This window comes from Eubalaena glacialis, chromosome 3, assembly GCF_028564815.1.
Source record: "Eubalaena glacialis isolate mEubGla1 chromosome 3, mEubGla1.1.hap2.+ XY, whole genome shotgun sequence".
Taxonomy (NCBI): Eukaryota; Metazoa; Chordata; class Mammalia; order Artiodactyla; family Balaenidae; genus Eubalaena; species Eubalaena glacialis.
The window spans coordinates 104,794,508-104,810,638 of record NC_083718.1 but is presented as its reverse complement, the minus strand read 5'-3'; positions in this window follow the sequence as shown (position 1 = coordinate 104,810,638).

Sequence of the window (16,131 nt, the reverse complement as noted above, 5' to 3'; positions counted from 1 at the left end):
GTTGTTCTTTCATCTTTACTGACCAGTGCTCTCTTTTGATTAATCATTTTGTAAAATGTCTTGTGAGTTTATCCTGGGAAAAAGGAGGCAACACAGCTACACTTTTGCTGTGAACTAAATAACAGATGCACAGTGACCAGTCATTGATAGACTTTGAAAGAAGTGATGTGATTGATCACTAATCATGATGTGCATCTATTATTTACATAGTGATTTGTGGTCTGAAGAGACAGAATCAAATTGCACTTCATGTAATTAGAGCTAGTACAGCATGGTAAATGAAATTTGAACCATGTTTTTGGGTGACTGGTATTTTTAAAACTAAACCATGGTAATTGACATTTGTGCACATAGAACCATGCAAAGATAGGACTATCTGTACTATGCATGCTCCTTGAGAATGGAACTTCATAAATAAATAACTCATTTAGAAATGTTTAAATATATAAATGTTTAAAATATATAGTGAGATAATAAAAATGACAGTGTTAAAGGACAATACTTTTTCCTCTTTACCTGCTTTCTCCCTCACCCTCACCTCTATCAAATTGGGGTGAGGGTCTTTGAGAAATAACATAAAAGGAGAGGGCTTTGTTAGCATAATAATGTGTCAAATTTCAGTCATATGATAAAGGTTTGTGTCCCCATAAACACTCCACTTTTTAAAAAAGTTTAAGTCATTTCCTGAAATTACAACTTCCAGCAACCTTGAAAAACATATATAGCATGCATTCTCAGTGGAGGTGATATTGCCCGCAAGGGGGTAAAACTTGGCTTTGTGGGAAAGAAAATAATTTAGATATTACAATATATTTTGGCCCTCCAAAGCTCAATCTTACATGAGAAAATGTTATTCCTTAGTACTTTACCACACTCAATGAAAATTTAAATTAAGTTCAAATTTTCTCTTGAGAAGCAAAACTGAAAAGGTTGAGAAAGATTGATCTATAGTCAAGCTTAGACTGTGTGAGATTTGTGGGGGTGGAGCTGGAGGAAGGGTAAAGTAAATTTTAAAAAGACTAAACTAGATTAAGGAAAAACAAGTCAGGAAGACATTCTTGGTCATCTATTCAGGTCCATTCCATCTAATCTCGATGGGGAGAGTAAAAAAAGTGTTAGTACTATTTTTTTGAACCCTAAGTGTTTATGTCATTAACTAATAGAAAATTTTGATTAATCTGATAATGAACTGTACCTGTAAGCTTTATCAGACATTGTGAAAATTAAATCAGCAAATCAAATCAAATATTTAAATTCCTATTCTATATAAAGCCTTATGTTATGGATGTTATAAAGAAAAGTCCCAACATATAAGAACTATAGACTTACGTTGAGAAAATAGACATTAATATATGAAAAATTAAACAGTGTACGAAGACAAATGCATTCCAGTGCTGTGCAAGATCAATTATTGAATAAATTGTTGTTGCATAAGGGATCTGAGTTCAGGGAAATCCAAAATTTTTAAATTGATCCAGAAAAGCCTTGACCTGGACTTTAAAATATGCATAGTATAGGGATAAGAATTTTAAGATGGCACAGAAAGAATATTAAAACAAGCTGTTTTTTAAAGGATGTATTTGCTTCTCTAAAAAAAATCATCCTGAGTATTTTTTAAATAACTATTTTAGTGGGGTGCAGGTTATTAAATAATATTTTTGTAAATGTTCCAAGTCATGGCTCTCATAAAAATGTAAAATGTGTCAAAGATTTTATTTAACTCATTAATTAATAAAGGAAGGAGAAAAATGTTGTAACTGGTTTCATGGAAAATCCACAAAGCAGACATATTTACAGGCCATTAGAAATCCTAAAATAAGTTTTCTTAATAGATACAAACTCTTTTTTTCTACAGTGGGGAAAGGAAATCAGTTGAACCTCCACTAGAGAGATGTTTCATTTCTATGGACAAGAATTGTTTGCATAGCTATACATTTTTCTACAAATTAATTTCTGTCTCTCTAGGGTTGTAAAATAGCCTAATCAAAACAATGAAAGGCAAAGATAATCTGGAAGGTTGACTAGAAATCTGTCCTAAGATTTCTTTAGGATAGTCTGGAAGGCAATGGGGAAGTTGCCTTTTCAGTTTATAAAGCTTAATCTAAATACTAAGTGACTTGCAGTTTACAAACTGATTTTTAAAACTTTTAAAATTAGATGCCGAAATGTATTTTAGGATAAATACCCCCAGATAAGCCTTGCGAGAGGCAGAGCCTAACCACTCCTTGGGAGTACTTCTAGCTACTTGGTGAACTAGAATGGAATCACAGACACCATGACCTAAGAGTAATTAAACAACAATCAATAACTCCAAAAAGCATATTTATAGCTTTTAAAGGATACAGTAATTCCATTAAGTGAACTTATTCTGCTCCTCTGAGAGTACGTAGTTGTACATAGCTACTGTGTATTTTTCTTTAAGCAAAACTATTTGGATAATACACTGGAAGCACAGGCAAAAACTACCAAAAAAGCATTTTTCAAAGAACTAGAACAAAAAATTTCACAATTTGTGTGGAAACACAAAAGACCCCGAATAGCCAAAGCAATCTTGAGAAAGAAAAACGGAGCTGGAGGAATCAGGCTCCCTGACTTCAGACTATACTACAAAGCTACAGTAATCAAGACAGTATGGTACTGGAACAAAAACAGAAATATAGATCAATGGAACAGGGTAGAAAGCCCAGAGATAAACCCACTCATATATGGTCATCTTATCTTTGATAAAGGAGGCAAGAATATACAGTGGAGAAAAGACAGCCTCTTCAATAAGTGGTGCTGGGAAAACTGGACAGCTACATGTAAAAGAATGAAATTAGAACACTCCCTAACACCATACACAAAAATAAGCTCAAAATGGATTAAAGACCTAAATGTAAGGCCAGACACTATCAAACTCTTAGAAGAAAACATAGGCAGAACACTCTATGACATAAATCACAGCAAGATCCTTTTTAACTCACCTCCTAGAGAAATGGAAATAAAAACAAAAATAAACAAATGGGACCTAGTGAAACTTAAAAGCTTTTGCACAGCAAAGGAAGCCATAAACAAGATGAAAAGACAACCCTCAGAATGGGAGAAAATATTTGCAAATGAAGCAACTGACAAAGGAGTAATCTCCAAAATTTACAAGCAGCTCATGCAGCTCAATATCAAAAAAACAAACAACCCAATCCAAAAATGGGCAGAAGACCTAAACAGACATTTCTCCAAAGAAGATACACAGATTGCCAACAAACACATGAAAGAATGCTCAATATCATTAATCATTAGAGAAATGCAAATCAAAACTACAATGAGGTATCATTCACACTGGTCAGAATGGCCATCATCAAAAAATCTACAAACAATAAATGCTGGAGAGGGTGTGGAGAAAAGGGAACCCTCTTGCACTGTTGGTGGGAATGTGAATTGATACAGCCACTATGGAGAACAGTATGGAGGTTCCTTAAAAAACTAAAAATAGAACTACCATGTGACCCAGCAATCCCACTACTGGGCATATACCCTGAGAAAACCATAATTCAAAAAGAGTCATGTACCAAAATGTTCATTGCAGCGCTATTTACAATAGCCAGGACATGGAAGCAACCTAAGTGTCCATCAACAGATGAATGGATAAAGAAGATGTGACACATATATACAATGGAATATTACTCAGCCATAAAAATAAATGAAATAGAGTTATTTGTAGTGAGGTGGATGGACCTAGAGTCTGTCATACAGAGTGAAGTAAGTCAGAAAGAGAAAAACAAATACCATATGCTAACACATATATATGGAATCTAAAAAAAAAAAAAAAAATGGTCATGACGAACCAAGGGGCAAGACAGAAATAAAGACACAGACCTACTAGAGAATGGACTTGAGGATACGGGGAGGGGGAAGGGTAAGCTGTGACAAAGTGAGAAAGTGGCGTGGACATATATACACTACCAAAGGTGAAATAGATAGCTAGTGGGAAGCAGCCTCATAGCACAGGGAGATCAGCTCGGTGCTTTGTGACCACCTAGAGGGGTAGCATAGGGAGGGTGGGAGCGAGGGAGATGCAAGAGGGAAGAGATATGGGGACATATGTATATGTATAACTGATTCACTCTGTTATAAAGCAGAAACTAACACACCATTGTAAAGCAATTATACTCCAATAAAGATGTTAAAAAAAGATTTAAACTGTTTGTCCTTCAAAGAATACTATTAAGAGGGTGAAAAGGCAAACCATAGAATGAGAAAAAAAATCTTTGCAAATCACAGGAGATTAATATCCAGAATATATAAAGAACTCCTACAACTTAACAAGAACAAGAACAAAAACCAACCTGACTAAAAAAATGGTCAAAGAATCTGAATATACATTTCTCCAAAGAAGATATAGAAGCTGTCAATAAACACATGAAAAGATGCTTATCATCACTAATCACTAGGGACATGAAAATCAACTACTATGAAATATCACTTCATATACATTAAGATGACTCATCAAAAAAATAGAAAATTACAAATGTGAGGATGTGGAGAAATTGGAATCCTGGTGCACTGCTGGTGGGAATGTAAAATGATGCAGCTACTGTGGAAAACAGTATGACAGTTCATCAAAATGTTAAACATAGAATTACCACATGATCCAGCAACGCCACTTATAGGTGTGTACCTCAAAGAATAGAAATCAGGGACTCAGACTTACACACCAACGTTTGTAGTAGCATTATTTCTGATAGCCAAACAATGAAAACAACCCAAATGTCCATCAACAGATGAATGGATAAATAAAATGTGGTATATGCATACAATGGAATATTATTCAGCCTTAAAAAATGAAATTGTGATAGATGCTACAACATCTATGAACTTTGAAGACATTATGCTAAGTGAAATAAGACAGACAAAAAAGGGACAAATATCGTGTGAGTCCACTTACATGAGGTACCTAAAGTAGGCAAATTCATAGAGACAATTAATAATAGAGGTTAGTAAGGCAGGGGGAAGGGAGTGGGGAGTGATTGTTTAATGGGTACAGAGTTTCTGTTTGGGGTGATGAAAAAGTTCTAGAAAAGGATCGTGGTGATGGTTGAACAATATTGTGATTGTACTTAATGCCATTGAATTGTACACTTAAAAATGGTTAAAATGGTAAATTTCATGTTAAGTATATTTTGCTATTTATAAAAAAAGACCAGCCTGATGAACATTCTTTCATTTGAATATAATATTCCTGAGTACTGACCCACCACCAACTAGAAATGTTTTATCAAGAGAGGGTATATTGACCATTATAAAATGGAAAAAAAAAAGGCCATTTCTTCCCCTATCACTTAGTTATACAGGGTTACAGAAGTTCTTACACTTTTTGCTTTTGCAAAAAAATGTTTTTTTGTTTATTTTAATTGTTATTTTCTTTTAAGTTCTGCCCTTAGGTTTTGGAATCAAATCAAATGGACTTTTATATTAAGTGCTTCAGATTTATATTTGGGGTCGTCAGACAAGGGCAACCTGATACGTTGTGTTAATAGTAAGACAAATATTTCTATAGAGAAGTAGAAGAAATCTTTTCCTTTAATGGACTCTACTTGCCACCTTAGTGGTATTTGCAAATCGTATTTACTACTTAGAGTTTATAATCTCTAAATTGAGTTTGAGCTTGGAAAGGGAGGAGTAGAAAGTCTGGTCATCAGGAACAGTAGCTTAATGCATTGGTTTTACTGCAAATAATAAAAAGAAAGAAGGCAGTTTCTGTACTTTAATCAAATTCTGCTTTGTAATGGTAGAAAATGTTGAAATGCATTTCTTATTTACTTTCTAATAGTCTTGGCATGTCGGTTTGAAACAATTTTCCATGTTTGATCTTTATATACTATGACCCAAAGGTTTATATCATCTTATTAAACTTAGACATTTGCTTTAGAACAAAGGCCTTTGGCAACCAAAACATTTAACCAAAAACAAATACACAAAGAAATAAGAACAGCAAACTGTTATTTTTGTGACAGCTTAAAAAAAATGTGTCCTTCAGTAGATCAAGAATAAGATAATTTGAGGTGGGAGGTGGTGGTTGGTGAAAACACTGATGTCAGAAGATATTAAGACACTAGGGCTATTAATACTCTACTTAAAAATGTTAGTTTTAGCAAATAAATTCAGACAACCAGATTAGAGCAAGTCTGTGTTTAGAGGCATGCATTCTTAATAGAGAAGCTCCTCCTTTCTCTAGAATAATCTAAGTCCTTTCATTTGTAGGAAACTTAGTGTCATATATTTCTATATTCCTTAGCTATTACATTTGAGTATTAACTGAAGATACTGCAATACAACCCCACCTCTAAACCAGGAAGAAGGAACAGTAATGCATTTTTTTCTTTTTGTAAATGAACTTCTTAAAAGTTTTAAGGTTACAGAACTGTCATTTTTTTTAACTTGATACCTGGAAAAATACTTGAACAAACCATCAATAAACTTTGACAGGACCTTGATGATCACTAGTATTAGCTAATAATCAATATTGTTGTGTGCAGTACAGATCTTATAAAAGCAATATAATTTTAGCTTAAGGAAGGATCCTAGACCTGGTAAAGAAAGTTTAAAAAAAGTATCCTGACTTAGCAGGAATTTTGATTTGGGCTTGGATGACAAAGCTATCACTTAAAAAAAAATAGTCTGGATTAGGCCCACTGCAGAAAAATAAATCCATGAACCCACCACATGACTTGCTTTTCACCCCCCCGCTTTGGTCCACCAGCATCTACATCTTCCTCTGATCCATGGTAACCCCTTGACACAGATTTTTGTGGAGAAACTCACAACTTGATATTTTGAAAGTGTTTAATGAAGATAAAATGTGCTGAAGTTTTGTATAGAGCTTGCCATAGGGATGTCATAAAACTTCCTTGATTTTTTATGGTTCGTAGGGCTTAATGTTTGTCCCTTAGTTGTTAGTCAGACATGACAAAATGTGACTGGCAAATTTTTAGGCTAATGAGGCCGTGTCATGGATCCATTCTCTAATTAACTTTAATCTTTTGCCAGTCCATGAATTCAGGTTCAGCAAAGAGATTATCATTTATATAATCATGACTGAGCATTTAATAAGAATGTATATATCTTTCCAAAACGCAAATCTGTTCCTTCTGAAAATCCTTTGGTGGCCCCCCCATTGACTCCATGACAAAAATATAAATCCTTTAGGATGGCACACAAGGTTTTTAGCATTTGGATACGACCTTGCTCTCCATAATCAACTATCCTAATTGTTAGGTGAAAATAATCAAGTTATATTGATTTACTTTTAACTTTTCCAAAATACCGTGCACTCTCTCACAACAGTTCTTTACACAAACAGTTCCTTCTACCTTAAATATCTTTTCCCAACTTCTGTATTTGGTTTCACATCTCAATTTACTTCTTTCTTAGCCCCTCCAGGCTGAATCTAGCCCTTCTATTGATTTCTATTATGTCTTAAGCTTGATTCTGCCATGGTATTCATCACATTTAATTCTAATCATGTACATGCATCTCTGTTTTCCTCAGTATACACTGAACACTTTCAGAGCCAGAAATGTATCTTTTACATCTCTTTCCACAACATTCAACATAGTGCTCAAAATAGGCACTAAATGAAAGATGAATGATTAAATGCTTTTGCATTTACACCTCACAACAACCCTGCAGGGTAGGTAGTTTTCTCTTATTTTACTTTTGAGGAAACAGATTCAGAAAGAACTAGTGAGTAATCTATTTGTTACCTAAGGTGACATAGCTAATCAATTGCCAAATCAGAACTCAACACACACCCTCTGACTTCAAATAATGCCACCATCCAAATAATTCCTTCAAATATGTGCCCAAGGAAAACAGATTTGTGTAAATTTCTCATTGCCCAGTATTTGGCATTTAAAGATCATTTGGTATAGAAAAAAATAAATACCACTCTTTGTGTTTAGTTAGTAAAAACTATACTTGAGAAAAATATGTGGTTTATCCCTTATAAATATCACCAGACATCTACCATATCTCAGGCAGAGGCTTTACAATTTTATATTAATTAGTCTTCTTTGCACTAATATACAGGTATCTCCAAAAATACTATTTTAAATATTGGCTTTTATTTGACTAATTGTTCAAAGAAAACAACAGGAGAAAACTTATTCTTTTCTTTGTTATATTATCGAGCCTTTTGACTAAGAAAGGGTGAGTCCAGGTTAGTTTGTTTTGGGGGATGTTATAATATTTTACATAATAGAATAAATTAAATGTTATAACTTCATCTTATTATGCCTGAAACATCATAAACTGTCTGTTCATATTAGCCGGCTGTGTTAGTGAGGGTTTGGTAGTGAAAAATTAGTTTTTGTCTCTTGTAATTTTTTTAACGTTTTGAGGCAAAAGTCAGCCAGAGAAAACAGCAGGCAAGACCATGGGCAGCTAACAACAAAAGACAGAAATTGAGCTAAGAGAGCAGGAATTTGAAGAGATTATAGGTACACACAAGAAGAAGAAAGCACCACCCCTCAACTTCACCTGGCATTGAATCCCACATTTAGAGATCTGTAGAAATACTGGGAAGAGTACTGGACCTATTGAAATTTTGTTGGAGTGGAGTTTGATTTTTTTCTCATGTTAAGGAACCGTTTTTAAGTTATTTGTAGCAGAAAAGTACTCCCACTGAGAAAACTTTAAAAGGCAAAAAATCATCTGTCTAAATATATCTGAGAGTTGTATTTAAAGATACAGATAATTTATAAATGTTTTCCCTTGGTGGTATTTGCCAGTTTTGAGAATTAAGAATCTGAACTTGGACAGATGTACTGCTAGAACAGAGAAACCAACTGAGCTTTTGGCAGTTGTATGGACTTGAGGTGACAAAATAGGAAATCTGAGTAGAATCAGTGAACAGCCTGTTTTCCCTGGCAGACATTTGCTCAATTCTGAAGCAAGGTGGTAGGACAATCAGATAAGCTGAAGACTTCTGAAAAGCAGAATGGAATTACCTGTAGTCTAATGGTGCTCAGAAGAGAAAGATGTGCCAGGATCCAGGAACCTACTGAAAACACCAGTTGAAAGCATGAAGGATGTTATCTAAAAAACAGGGGAAATGTAAGAGTACAGTTAGTTATAGAAAAGTTGTAGCCTGGACTCAACTCAGCTCAGTCTCTAAATTAAGATGCAACCCACCTGTCAATTTATCTGTGTAGTGGAGAAAGTGAACCCACTCTGATGGAAGATAACATTGCATGGAATCTCTAGACTCTGTATGCACTATTCCTAGCATTCAATCAAAATTATAAGGTATGCCAAGAAAAAAATAGATAATGGAAACAGATTCATATGATTAAGATGTTAGAAATAGCAGATAGGGACTTTAAATAACTTTTATAAATATGTTAAAGTAGAGAAAAAAGACTGACAAAATGAATTAAAAGATACAGAATTTCAATAATAAAATGGAATCTTTAAAAAAAAATCAAATGGGCATTCTCAAACTAGAAAATTACAATGTCCAAAATTGTGATCTCAATAATTGAGATTAACAGTAGACAGGAAACAGCAGAAATCATGTCAGTAGCTCAAAAGGCATTTCAATAGGAAATCTACTTTCTGAGGTAGAAATAAAAAATAAAAAGAATGGAGAAAAAAAGAGATGGTAAGACATATGTGGGACACAGTCAACCATATGTGTATTTGGTATCCCTAACATATATGTTGCTGGAGTCCCAGAAGGATAGGAAAGAAAAAATGTGGCAAATGTAATATTTGAAACAATGATAAAAATTATATAAAACTGAAGGAAGATATCAACCAACAGATTCATGAAGCTCAGTGAATATAAAACACATCATAATAAAGCTGCTGAAAACTAAAGACAAAGAGAAGAATCTTAAAACTAGCCAAAGGGGGGGAATTATTTTCAAAGGAACAATAATATTTCTCAACACTAAAGATAAAAGCCATATAACAGTGAAATGACACCTTTAAAATGCTAAAAGATAATTCAGATCAAACTACAACTCCATACCCAGGGGAAAAAAAAAAAAAAAACCTCAAAAATTTGGAAGTAAAAGGATAAGTAATTTACTATTCAAACCTTAATCACTAGGCTCATGTAGATGTATTGCTGACAAAACAACTGTTAAAATGCATCACTGCAAATTTACAGGAGTTTGTTTTCATTCATTTAACTGTCAATCCATAAGGAAGATAAAACAATTCTAAATGTATATCACCCAATAACATAGTTCTAAATAAATAAAGCAAAAATTGACAGAAGCAGAAATAGACAAAACCATCATCAGAAAGGGAGAATTTAATGTCTTTATTAATTGCTGACAGAATAAAATGACAAAATCTAAACACAACTTATAAACTGATCTAATTGACATATTTAGAAAATGAATCCACCAATGACAAAGACTATATTATTTTCAAATGCATTTATAACTTTTACCAAAATTGATTATATTCTAAATCATAAAGAAAGCCTCAGTAGTTCAGAGTATATTCTCTGACCTTAGTGGAATGAACTAGAAGTCAATAACAGCGTGCCCAACTTCTTGAAAATTAAGATACACTTCTAAATAATCCATGGGTCAAAAAGAATTACAATGAAAATTAGAAAATATTTTGAGTCTGATGATAACAAATATGTATATCTAACTTATGGCACACAGCTAAAACATTCACAAGAATGAAATGCACATATTAGGGAAAAAAAGGCTAAACATGAATGATAAATTTCTATTCCCCAAAGCTAGAAAAAGCATAGTAACTCAAAGGCAAAGGAAATAGAATAAAGTAATAAAAGTAGAGCAGAAATCAATAGCATAGAGAATGAATGTCTAATAAAGAATATATCCAATCCTAAATTATGTTCTTTGAAATGATTAATAAATTTATAAACTCTTTAAGACTGACCAAGAAAAAAGGAAAAGAACACATTTTCAAGATTAGAAATAGAAAGGTAACCTCAACACAGTTTCTACAATCATTAAAACACTATTTAGGAGGTGATCTGAACAACTTTATGCCAACAAATTTTAGAATTTAAGTGAAATGGACAAATTCTTTAAATAACAAAGTTTTCTAAAACTTCTAGAACATGAAATAAGAAATATGGTTAGTCTCATATCTGTTAAAGAAGCTGAAATTCTTACTAAAAACATTCACTGAAAGGAAATTTCAGGCCCAGATGTCTTCTCCAGAGAATTCTTCCAAATATTTAAGAAAGAAATAGCACCAATCTTATCTTAGCATATAAAATAGAGAAGGACATTCCTAACTCATAATGGAACTCAACAGTATATGGAAAGCATAATACATCATGAACAAGTGGAATTTATTTCAGTAATGCAAGGGTGGTTATCCATTTGAAAAATCAGTCAAAGCGATTTAAACAATAATAAAGGGTTACCTCAGAAGTTTTATTAATTTGGAGATACTCAGATTATTCATAGAAAATGTACAGAACTTGCCTTCCTGTAGCCCACAGTTATTTAAGCAGATAGATTATCATCGATATGATGGTAAGGATTATTAAGAACTGACATGAACAAAGAGCTGTGGAAGCTTATATTTCCTGGAGAAATCAGAGAAGACATTATCAGGAAACAGCATTTAAATCATGACTACATTCCATTATTCAGTCAGTAATTATTTACTGAGTGCTTTCTGTGATTCAAAATGGACTAGGCAATAGGGAAACAAAGATGAATAAGAACTAGTTGTATTGTAAATCTCTTTAGCTATACTTATCACACATTTAATATTTGTCTTTAGTCATAGAATACAAGCTTTTTGAGAACAGAAATTCATTTTAACTTGTTCACTGCCACATCCCCAGTACCTATTTTAGTGTCTAGCTCATCAAAGAAAATGCTTGCAGTAATGTTGTATGCCCTAAGATGTGTGCCCTAATTATGGTGGGCCACATAACTGGAGATTGGAGGGTGTTATATATGAAGTATTTCATATATAATAAAATAACTGAAAATTCCAAAGTAGGGTCAGAAGTACAGAAGTGGTGGGAAAAAGAGAAAACAGCAGGAAATTTCAGTCCAGGTAGAAGGAATGTAGAAAGTAATGAAAGAGGTGAGAAACAACCCATCTATTGACTTATTACCTATACTTCTCTGCCTTATGATTTAATGGTTGCTAGAGTTACTATACATAGTAGGAGTATGTGGGTATGTGTGTATATCCTTAAAATATGACCATCTACCTTTAAAAGATATTATAACATTATATGTAATTAAATACTCTAGTAGGGCATACTTCCATTTCCCCCTTCTTATCTTTGTGCTGTTCTTATTATCATGAATTTTTTCTATACAAGTTATAAACTTTCAATATAGTATTATTAATTTTGCTTTAAAAAGTAAACTATCATTATTATAGTATAATAGTATATAGAATAGAATAGAATAGAATTATTCTATTAACTCTAGAATAGTATTATTCATCCACATATTTACCATTTTGGAAACTCTATGTTCAGCCTAAGTAATTTCCTTTAGCATTTCATGTAGTGCTGGTCTGATGGCTCAAAATTCACTCAGCTTTTCCCTATCTGAAAATGTGAATATTTTGTCTTTATTTTTCATGGATGCTTTGTTGCAAACAGTACTTAGGTTGACAATTTGTTTTTTTTCCCTCAGCACTTTAAAGATGTTGTTACATTGTCTTCTGAATTGCATTTTAAGAAATTTGTGTTATTTCTTACCTTTGTCCCCCTGTCCTCTTTTCTCTTTGTCTTTTACAAATGTCTCCAAATTCACATATGTTAGACTGCTTGATATTACCCCACAGGACACTGGGCATCTGTTTTTGTTTTTTTTTTTCAAGTCTGTTTTCTCTCTTCTTCAGTTTTGGTGTTTCTATTTCCTGTCTTCAACTTTACTAATATTTTTTCATCCTTTTCTAATTTTCTGAAAGCCCAGCCAGTGATATTTCATTCTGATATTTTTTGGTTCTGGAAGTTCCATACTTAGTCTCAAAGTCCATCTTCATATTTTTTATGCTTTACTCTAAGTAGTTGAATATGTCAAAAGAGCTCATTTAAGGTCCTTGACTACTAATTATATCTTCTTTAATATATTGAGTTTGTTTTTTGATTGATTTTTCTCCTAGTTATGGGTCACGTTCCTTACTTGACATAGTTTTTTATTAGATGTTAGACATTTTGCATGTATGTTGTTGAGTGTCTGGATTTTGTGGCTTTACTATAGACAGTGTTGAATTTTGTTCAGGCAATTAATTAATTAACTTGTGAATCAGCTTGTACCTTTTGAGAGGGCTTCAAAGACTTTGCAAAATTTTAATTATTACTACATTTGTCTAGATGCTTATTTTTCTCTTATCTATAAGGTGGCTGCCAAATCCAAAGATGTAACTTTACCTCAGCAGGATGCATGTAAGATATTTTCAGGAAAAAATTAACTTCAAATTCCAGATCTTCTTGGTACTGCTGCCTATGGGTGTGTATCTGTCTGATGTGTTTTGATCTTTCCTTGCTTCTTCCAGCCACTCTATCTTCAGCCATCTGCCTTGTTTTCCTCTTTGATATGTGGGTACTTCTGGTTTGAGGTTGCATTCAAAATATCCTATTATTTTGACCTATACAATCCCTATACATACTAGACTTTTGGTTTCTCAATGGTTTCATGATTTGACATCTCTTTTGACTGTAAACTTCCAGGGTTTTATCAGGACCCTACTGGCAGATTCTTACTGAATCTTCTCATTATCCTCCTGAAAACCAAGGAGAGCAATGAGAGTAACAGTCTCTCCTCGCATTTCTTTTTCCAAATAACATTAACATTTTGGAAAACCAGAAACAGATTGTGTGTGTGTGTGTGTGTGTGTGTGTTTTCTCCACTTAAAACAATTTGGACTCCTTGAAATACTCACTGATTCTAGGTCTTGGGCAAAGACTACACAAAAGGAGCAGAGAATGTCTTGTGCCAGTAAGAAGAAATTTTTCAAGACTAATAGGGTCATGTTGAAAGGACATAACAGCTCATATAAAGAGGCTCTCACTGGCCAAATGTGGAGCAATTAGAGGAATTTAAGTAATAATGACTGTAATTGAAAAAACATGTTGAATAAATAAAAAGCAGTTTGTTTGTAAGATTACCTAAAGAAGAAAAAGCCAAAAAAAAGCAAAACAAAAAAAGCAAAAATAAAAAAAATCAAAATAAAATACACTACCAACTGATGCTATTACAATATCCAAGGGAATTGAAATGTTACTGATGCGTTTAATTTCTTTGATAAATTCTTATTGTTTGCTATCTAAAATTACATATCTTATGAATTTTTTCTCATATATTCAGGGTCTTAAATGAAACTCTTAATCACCCATCTGTAGTTTCTTTTGATTGACCTTTCATGTTATAAAAACAAAATACTAGCACAAAGAAAAAACTTAGCCTATCAGTTTATTGATGTAAAGTTTTATCTGCTGACAAATTACGTATGTATTCTGTTAGTAACAGTTAATAAATCTGAATATAAAATAACCGTGATACTTACTATGCTATTTAAAATGTGTTAACATTTTAATAAGGTTATCAGAGATAGGCAGTATTAAATGTGTGCCTCAGAAATAATTTTGATCAAGTAGACAGTTTATTCTTTGCTTTTCTTTTTAAATTTGCATTTGTTTTTATTACTGATAAGCCATAGTGGCAAGCAATACTTATAGGAGCTTTCAATTATTAGCTTATCCAAGACAAATCTTTTAAAAATTCAGTTGGTTTGTTAATTGTCACTGTTAAAACACCAAGACTAGATAAGCTTCTCATCCATTATAGTTTTTTATCCCTAAAGTTCTGCTTCCAAATTAACAAACTATTTAATGACTGTATCAGTTTAATTTCAGGAAGCACCTGTAAATTCTTAAAGGGAAACAGATGTACCTCTTTATGCCTAACCAAAGTTGTATAGCAATATAAAATCTGACACCTCTCATTTTCTTTTTATTGTGTTACATTTGTAAATCTTTAAACAAATTGTATATTTACTTTTTCACTTGTTCAGTTAATCTTTCACATTATGTTATAACTCATAGTAAAAATGGCTAGTATGCAACCTGGTAGTTACATTAAAAGGCTTTGCTATAGGGAAGGGAAAAATGTTTCAATTTTTCAATTCTTCAGATATTTAGTAAAGCTAGAATTTAAAAAAACACACACCCAGGCTATAAACTCTCTTACAAAATACATTTTTATTCCCTTGAAGGCTATTTTGAATTTTTCATTGTATTTTTGTTATATTAAAAATTCCAGAAAGCATTGTGTTCATATTTCTCAAATTAAACCAACAATGTAATATACCTTAAAGCGTCTCTGCCATGATTACATTGTAAACTCATGCTTTTGTTCTGTAGAATTACAAAGAAATAATAGAGAAGTACCAATTCCTATTATAATTTTATTTAATTTGTAGCATAAGATCAAATTCAATAATAGTGTAATTTCAATTTTTAATTAACTTATAATGTCTGTGTTCAATAAATAAGCCCACACAGTTTTATTGTAAATAATGACATAGTAGTGAATATACAGAAGCTGAAAACATTGTCTTCAAGAAGCTGCAACTATACTGAAAGTAACGCAGTATACATTTGTCAAATGAATGGTAGACATAAATATTAGGCATCCAGAGGTGATAAACCTGTGTTATTAATATGAATAGGACTTTGCAGGGTGAGAACAACTGAACAGGTAGAAAGATTGAGGGAGGGCAATCCATGGTGGTAGTGTAGGTAATAAAAAAAGAAACCAGACATTTTAAGGGCGTTTTGAGGTGAAAAATAAACCTGTTTGTCACAAAAAATCATGTCAGCAGAGAGGTATGTGTGTTGGGGGAGAAGTTGGCCAAAAGAGTGGAATATTAGGTCTGAAAAAGAAGATACAATCAAAGTATGGAAGATCATGAATGGTACACTAAGAAATTTGAAACTTACAGGTAATCAGATGCCAGTAAGCATTTTAGAACAGGTGTAAATATCTGACAGTTCCTTAAAAAACTAAAAATAGATATGATCCAGCAATCCCACTCCTGGGCATATATCTGGAGAAAACCATACTTCGAAAAGATATGTGCATCCCAATATTCATTGCAACACTACTTACAATAGCC